This window comes from Nycticebus coucang, chromosome 12 (genome assembly GCF_027406575.1).
Source record: "Nycticebus coucang isolate mNycCou1 chromosome 12, mNycCou1.pri, whole genome shotgun sequence".
NCBI lineage: Eukaryota > Metazoa > Chordata > Mammalia > Primates > Lorisidae > Nycticebus > Nycticebus coucang.
This window is the reverse complement of record NC_069791.1, coordinates 51,233,962-51,242,467: the sequence shown is the minus strand read 5'-3', so window position 1 is coordinate 51,242,467 and position 8,506 is coordinate 51,233,962. Positions and strand designations below refer to the sequence as shown.

The window sequence follows — 8,506 nt, the reverse complement described above, 5'->3', positions numbered from 1 at the left end:
CTCAGAGTAGGGCGACAGCCCCATATATCAGAGTTGGAGGGTTCAAACCCACCCCCCCCCAAAAAAAAAAAACAGTAGAAAAGATAAATTGTATACCAATGTAGGGCACTTAACATGGATGGAACTTGCAGGACTGGAAGTTGCTCTGGGTGAGTGAGTGAGTGTGAAGACCTGAGGCATTACCGTTCACTATTGTAGCGGTACCGGTACAGACACTAGGCTACTTTATAAATGTTTCCATTTCTTCATCTTTTTGAGTCTTTGTAATGACTCTTAGCTTAACACATGTATAGTTGTATAAGAATATTTTTTCATATACTTTGTAAGCTATCCTGTCCTTAATAATTTTTAAACTTTTGTTAAAAACTAAAGACACAGCACAGTCACTTGCCTGGGCCTGCACAGTCAGGATCATCTATATCACTGGCTTCCACCTCCACATCTTGTCCCACTAGGAGGCATGAAGCTGTCGTTTTCTATGATGTTCTTCTGCAGTACCTCCCAAAGGACTGCTTTACAGTCAACTTTTTATAAAGTAGAAAAAGTACACTGTAAGTCTAAACAATAAATGGTACTGAAAATACATAAACCAGTAACAGTTTATCAGGTAATACGTACTGTACAAAATTGCATGTGCTGTACTTTAATCTGACTAGCAAATGTAATAGGTTTACAACATCATCACAAGCATGCCGTGATCTATTGCACAACAGCACTGATGGTTACGATGTTGCTAAGTGACAGGAATCTTTCAGCTTCATTATCATATGGGACAACCATCATTATGCAGTTTGTTCACCAAAATGTTAGCTCGTGACTATAGAAAGATGGCCTTTTAGTTCTGACCAAAAAAATGGGCTTCGCAGTCAGATATTAATACAGATTGTAATACCATTACTAAATGGTTACGTGGCCTTTGGACATCACCTTCTTTAAGCCATAGGAGGATTATTTTTATTTCAAAGGAAATGATTATACCTACTTTACAAAGCAGGGCTGATTCTTCCTGTAGAGCAGCAGTTCTAAACCTGTGGGTCACGACCCCTTTGTAACAATGAAAATACATCCTGCATATCAGATATTTACATTATAATTAATAACAGTAGCAAAATTACAGTTAGGAAGTATCAATGAAAATAATTTTATGGTTGGGGGTCGTCACAACATGAGGAACTGTATTAAGAGTTGCGGCATTAAAAGGTTGAGAACCACTGTTCTAGCCAGGAGTCCTCAAACTTTAAACGGGGCCAGTTCACTGTCCCACAGACTGTTGGAGGGCTGGACTATAGTTTAAAAAAAAAAAAAAACGAACAGGGCAGCGCCTGTGGCTCAGAGGAGTAGGGCGCTGACCCCATATGCTGGAGGTGCCGGGTTCAAACCCAGCCTTGGCCAAAACTGCAAAAAACAAAACTGAACAAATTCCTATGCACACTGCACATATCTTACTTTGAAGTTAAAAAAAAAAACAAAAATGGGAACAAATACAATCATGTTGCCCGTGGGCCACAGTTTGAGGACCCCTGCACCATTGTTTCTCAACTTTTTTTTTTCCCCCAACCTTTTTATTTCACGGCACCTGAACCTAGTACTTCAACTTAAAGGCATACTAAGATTCTCTTACGGGGCACATTAGCTCACGCCTATAATTCTAACACTCTGGGAGGCCGAGGCAGGTAGATACCTTGAGCTCAGGAGTTGAATACCAGCCTGAGCAAGAGTGAGACCCCATCTCTACTAAAAACAAAAATTATCCAGGCATGGTGGCACATGCCTGTAGTCCTGGCTATTGAGGAGGCTCAGGCGAGAAGATCCATCGCTGGAACCAAAGAGTTGAGGTTGCTGTGAGCTATGATGCCACAGCACTTTACCCAGGACAGCAGAGTGAGATTCTGTCCAAAAATTAAAAAGTACATGGATGGCAGATCCTCCAGTATTTGTAGAGTATCTCTCACCTTCTGGAACACAAATCTTGGCAAGGTCTCTAGTGTGCTAGCTATCTTTTAACATCTTATTCAGTTAGGATGGCATCATTAATGTAATGGATTATTAATGTGATGGTCTGTGGAATATACAGGTGGCCCATAGTTCATATTTTATCATCAGAGGTACAAGAGATGACATCTCTGGGGCAAAACTTTAAATAGTCTGTTTGCAAGGATGCAAACTATTTCTGGTCCCTTTTCTTATAAAGGTAAGGAAAATAATGCATTTACTAAATCAATGGCTGTGTATTGTGTACCTGAGACCTAATAATGTGTGCAATCATTGGCGGAGAGTAAACCAGGAAGAAAGTGACCTCGGTGTGAGAACTGAGATCCAGCTGTGGCAAATGGAGGCCAGCCAGGAAACCACATTTCCCACTGTGGCTTACTCTTTGGGGGGTGGGGAGGGGCATGATTTTTGAAATTATGGCAAGAACACTAAACAGATTTTTAAGTGTACAATGTAGTATTATAATCTATAAGCACAATACAGTATAGCACGTCTGTAGAACTTACCTTGCATAACCAAATTTTTATCTGTTGATTAGCAACTCTCCCCATTTCTCACTATCTCCACCAATTTACTCTTCGCTCTGTGAGTTTGTCTATTTTAAATACCTTATGTAAGTGAAGTAACGCAGTGTTTGCTCTGTGACTGGCATATTTCAGTTAGCGTAATGTCCTCAAGGTTCATCATGCTGCCTATTGCAGGATTTCCTTTGTAGAATTGAATAATACTTCATTGTATTTATAGGCTGCCTTTTTTTTTAATCCATTCATCTGTCAATAGACTTTAGGTTGTTTGTGCATATTGGCTAAGAATGGTGCCACAATGAACATAAAAGTGCAACTATTCTGTGAGTCCTGATTTTAATTCTTTTGGATAAGTACCCAGAAGTGAGATTTCTGGATCATATGGTAGTTCTGTTCTTAATTTTTCCAGGAGCATCCATACTGTTTTCCGTAGCAACTGCGCCATTTACGGCATGTTTTCTAAAGTGGGGGACTGAGTGGCACATTACTGTGGTTGCCACAGTGCTCGCTGTAAACAAATAGTTCTCAAGAAGCCAATAAACTGGAAAATAAATCCCACTAACACCCCTCCCTGACTACTGACTTTACTCCCCAGAGGGAGTTAATGTCCTTCCAAAGTTTGTGTATTCATTTATAAGCATTTCTTAATCCATCGGATCAGAATATAAACAATGTTACATATCAATGCATATTCTCCATAGTTGGATTCATACACAGGATCTGCCTGCAGTTGTATTTTGCTTCTCATAAATGATTTTTTTGTCAGTAGAAATGGGAAGCCAGGTCAGAAATTTACAGTTATGTGGACTGTATTAATCGAGCCTGTTTTAGTTGCAAATGACAAATGCCGTTCCAACTAGTTTAAGGAAGAAAAAAAAAGGAAAGGAAGGTTTACTTACTGGTTTCTGTGACCTAGATTTCCAGGATTGCAATGGCTGCAGGCATAGCTAGATCCACAGATTCAATTAATGTTACTAGGAATCTATTTCTCTTTCCATGCCTTCGATCTGCTTGTGTCAGCTTGATTTCATTTCTGGCTGGGGTTCAGAGGCTTTTATATCTCTTTCCCTTTCTCAGCTCTGCTAGTTATTGCTTGGTTACATTCTTCAGAAAGTCTTTTTCTATAAGGAAAACAAAATAATCACTGACCTCTCTTGATCTATATCATTTAAGCTTAACAGTTTCAGCTGTCATCCTCAAATTGCTCTGACAGAAAATTTAAGACAGGGATAGGCAGCCCTCATCCTCCATTGTGGCCAGGAGGGTGAAGTTTGCTAATTGCCTACACTTAACAGCAGTGCTTCCTTGTACACCTAGAATGAATTTCTCATAAGAATAAAGGGAGTGGGTGGCGCCTGTGGCTCGGTGGGTAGGGTGCCCGCCCCAAACCCACCCCGGGCCAAACTACAACAAAAAATGGCCAGGCGTTGTGGCGGGGGCCTGTAGTCCCAGCTACTCGGGGCAAGAGAATCGCTTAAGCCCAAGAGCTGGAGGTTGCTGTGAGCTGTGACGCCGCAGCACTCTACCAAGGGCAACAAAGTGAGACTCTATCTCTAAAAAAAAAAAGAATAAAGGGGGTCTGGAGTCCTAAAAAGGTATAGAAATAAATGAATGGAATGAAAAGGATTGGGGAATATTAATATAGAAACTTACAATTCTGCTTTTACTGGATAGACAGTATTTGAAAGATTAAGACATAGATGGGCGGCGCCTGTGGCTCAGTCGGTAAGGCGCCGGTCCCATATACCGAGGGTGGTGGGTTCAAACCCGGCCCCGGCTGAATTGCAACCAAAAAAATAGCTGGGCGTTGTGGCGGGCGCCTTAGTCCCAGCTACTCCGGAGACTAAGGCAAGAGAATCACTTAAGCCCAGGAGTTGGAGGTTGCTGTGAGCTGTGTGATGCCATAGCACTCTACTGAGAGCCATAAAGTGAGACTCTGTCTCTACAAAAAAAAAAAAAAAAAGTAAGATTAAGACATAGATTTAGAAAAATTAAAGGACTTTCCAATTGTCACATAGTAGTAAAGTCAAAAATTTTAAAGAAAGACCTGCCTGCCATCCTGCCGACGTGCTATGGGACACGGTGTGACACGGAGGGGAGACGGCGGTCTCCGGACGTGAGGGCTCAGGGAGCCGACTGTGCTTGGGAGCGTGGGGCCTGGGGAAGGCGACGACCCCCTGCGGGACTTCACCCATTCATGAGACAGACAGATTGAGAGGGAGAAAAGTATGGCCTCCAGGCTTCCGACGACCTGGTCCTGGAATATCTTGGGCCTCAAATCAAAATCCGGCTGGGTCCTCTTCCTGCTGAGAATCCCCTGATGAACATTGAGGTTGTTGAGGTCCTCACACTGAACCAGGAGGTAGCTGGTGCCTGGAATGCCCAGATTTGCGCTGTCTATGCTGAAGATGGGGTCCTGAGTCCTGACATTCTCAAGGAGCCAGTATAATAGCTGGGCAAGCATCCAGCTGATCCTGAGGCTGCTCGTCAGAAATTTCGGCAATTTCATTATGGGAATTTGGTAGGTCCCCGAGAAGCCCTCACCTACCTTCGTGAACTGTGTCACCAGTGGCTGGAGCCTGACGTTCACTCCAAGGAGCAGATGCTGGAGTGCTGGTGCTAGAACAGTTCCTGGGTGTACTACCTGGGAAACTCCGGATGTGGGTGGAATCACAGCACCCAAAGGACTGCAAAGAGGTGGCAGCCTTGGTGGAGGATGCGACTTGGATATCTGAGGAGGAACGTGAGTGCAGTGGAAGGGTAGGTAGGTGTGCTGCTCCATGTGGGTGTGTTAGAGGACTCTGCAGGAGAGAGAACTTCAGACTTCCTGGGAGAGTCAGGGGAAGGGTAGTGCACACTCTATGCAGACCAAAGACATCTGTGTCCCCATGTCAGAGCTATTGAAATCCCTGGATAGGTTCTAGCACTATATTCTCCAATGAGCCCTCCAGAGGCTCCACTGAAAGCTTCCAAATAAAGTACTTCTTTTTTTTCCATTTGGGAAAAAAAAAATTTTTTTTTTAAAGAAAAAATTACCTTTCAGGGTGGATTGCTTGAGCTCAGGAGTTGGACCCAATCTCTACTAAAAATAGAAAAACCAGCCAGGAGTTGTGGCAGGCACCTGTAGTCCCAGCTACTTGGGAGGCTGAAGCAGGAGGATCACTTGAGCCCAAGTTTGAGGTTGTGGTGAGCTGTGATGCCACAGTACTGTAGCCTGGCAACAGAGTGAAACTATGTCTCAAAACAAACAAAAAAACATGCCTTTTATTTATTTTTTGATAACTTCTCTAAAACTGGGGATTTCAAACATTTTGGACTGGTAAAGGGAAATCAATTGGAACAGCTGTGGATGCTCAGGAAGTGAGAAAAATGAAATATCTTACGTTAAATATTGTGGTAGGCAGAATTCTAAAATGGTTCCCAATATTACTACCCCTTGGTGTATGTGCCTTATGAAGTTACCTCTCCTTAAATAGGACCTTTAATTATGATGGAATATCATTCCATAACTACATTATGTTATCTGTATAGGGAGAGGGATTTTGCAGATGTGATGAAGGCCTCTAATCATTTGACTTTAAGTTAACTGAAAGAGAGATTTAAGGATAAGCCCCTTAAAAGGGATAGAGGTCAGGGCTGCGCCTGTGGCTCAGTGGGTAAGGTGCCCGCCCCATATACTGAGGGTGGTGAGTTCAAACCCAGCCCCGGCCAAACTGCAACAAAAAAATAGCCGGGCATTGTGGCAGGTGCCTGTAGTCCCAGCAACTCGGGAGGCTGAGGCAAGAGAATTGCTTAAGCCCAATTGGAGGTTGCCGTGAGCTGTGATGCCACAGCACTCTACCGAGAGTTAATAAGTGAGACTCTGTCTCAAAAAAAAAAAAGGGATAGAGGTCAGAGACAAGAGAAATCACGAAGATTTCAAGCAGCACACTTCTTGAAGATACGATCCGCTATATGAAGAGGAGAGAACAGCAAGTGACCTCGAAGAGGTGAAGCCTTTAGTCCTACAATTACAAGAAACTGAATTCTGCCAACAACCGAGGGAGTTTGAGCCTCAGATGATGCTGCAGCCTGGTGAGACCCTGACCAGAGCAGGGTCTGTACCCAAACTCTTTTTTTTTTTTTTTTTTTTGGTAGAGACAGAGTCTCACTTTATCGCCCTCGGTAGAGTGCCGTGGCCTCACACAGCTCACAGCAACCTCCAGCTCCTGGGCTTAAGTGATTCTCTTGCCTCAGCCTCCCGAGTAGCTGGGACTACAGGCGCCCGCCACAACGCCCGGCTATTTTTTGGTTGCAGTTTGGCCGGGGCCGGGTTTGAACCCGCCACCCTCGGTATATGGGGCCGGCGCCTTACCGACTGAGCCACAGGCGCCGCCCCTGTACCCAAACTCTTAACCTATGAAGACTATGAGATGATAAATTTGAATTAAGACTATGATTATTGTTACATAGGAATTAAAAACTAATACACGTTTATTTACAGTAAAAATATTTATATGCAATATAAATACTTACATATATTTAATATTAAAATAGCTCATACCTTTTATATACCACCTATTATACGTTATATAGGTATATGTTATACACTATAAAAATATCTATGGTATAGAGACAGTGTGGCAGAGTTATACTGTCCTGATGGTGGGGTAGCATATATTTGATACAATTTACGAGTTCACAGACACAGAGGACTAGTATATATTAGTGATTTAGGGCAGTAGCCTTGTATAGAAAGAGAACTGGATTGGGAGACATGAAATAGTATTCTGGCTTAGCCACTAATTAATTGACTAACCCTACATTAATCACTTGATCATTTTGGGCTTCAGCTTTCTTACCTGGAAAAGGAAGGCATTAGATTGGGTTCATTCTAATGTCCCTTCAATTTCTTACCTTCTATATTCAGTGTGTCAGTTACACTACATCTGAAGGATGTACTTAAACCTGGGAGGGAAGATAAGCTTTCCAAAGTGGTGACACATTCAGAAACTAAAATGTGTGCTTACGGTTAAAGACCAGGTCAGAAAAGAGGAACAGCAGAGACAAATGAATTGACGGGAAAGAGTGGTGGTGGGAACAGACAGAGACAGAGACAGAGACAGAGGGAGGTTTAAATGAGAAAGAATCTAAGGTCTGGTGGAGTGGCTCACGCCTGTAATCCTAGCACTCTGGGAGGCCAAGGCCGGTGAATTACCTGAGCTCACCGATTCAAGACCAGCCTGAGCAAGAGTGAGACCTCCATCTCTAAAAAATAGCCTGGTGTTGTGGTAGGCACCTGTAGTCCCAGTTTCTCGGGAGGCTAAGACAAGAAGATCACTTGAGCCCAAGAGTTTGAGGTTGCTGTGAGCTATGATGCCATGACACTCTACCCAGTGTGACAAAGTAAGACTGTCTCAAAAAAAAAAAAAAGTGTACAGGAACAAAATCTCAAAGTCAAGGAAAAAGAGAATTTGTAAATGCAGCTGGAATGGGAACTGAGAAATCAAACTTGCAGTTAATGGCCATTTAAAGAATCACAGGCCGTAAATGTCCTGTACCTTTTGTAATTCTCTGGCCTGAATGAGAACATCAAGATCACTACTACGCGGAAAGCAAGAACATATTTTAGAATTTCTTTGGGTACTATTGTGCTGCTCTTATCTTCCCCAGAAAAACCTCAGCCCACAACCAACTCCCAGACTGAAAATGAGATGTCTCCAATGCATAGAGAGAACTTCCTCCTGGTTGATGCCAGGAGAATTGGTATTGGCAACTATCACAGAATAAAAGAATAGGGGAAATGCTAATCTTCTAAGTAAGACATATAGTTGAAAAGAAAGATAAGGCTGCACTCAGAGCTCAGTGGGTAGGCCGCTGGCCACATACTCCCAGGCTGGGGGGTTGGCAACCTGGCCCCAGACAGCAAAACAGCAGTGACAACTGCAACAACAAAAAGAAATAGCTGGGCATTGGGCGGTGCCTGTGGCTCAGTCGGTAAGGCTCCGGCC

The 8,506-nt window shown here is 43.2% G+C and overlaps 1 pseudogene; it reads left to right on the top strand.

Annotated features, from left to right (window-relative positions):
* The first annotated feature begins 4,735 nt into the window (after positions 1-4,735).
* LOC128561954 (neurotrophin receptor-interacting factor homolog) lies at positions 4,736-8,293 on the top strand (annotated as a pseudogene).
* The last annotated feature ends 213 nt before the right edge of the window (positions 8,294-8,506 follow it).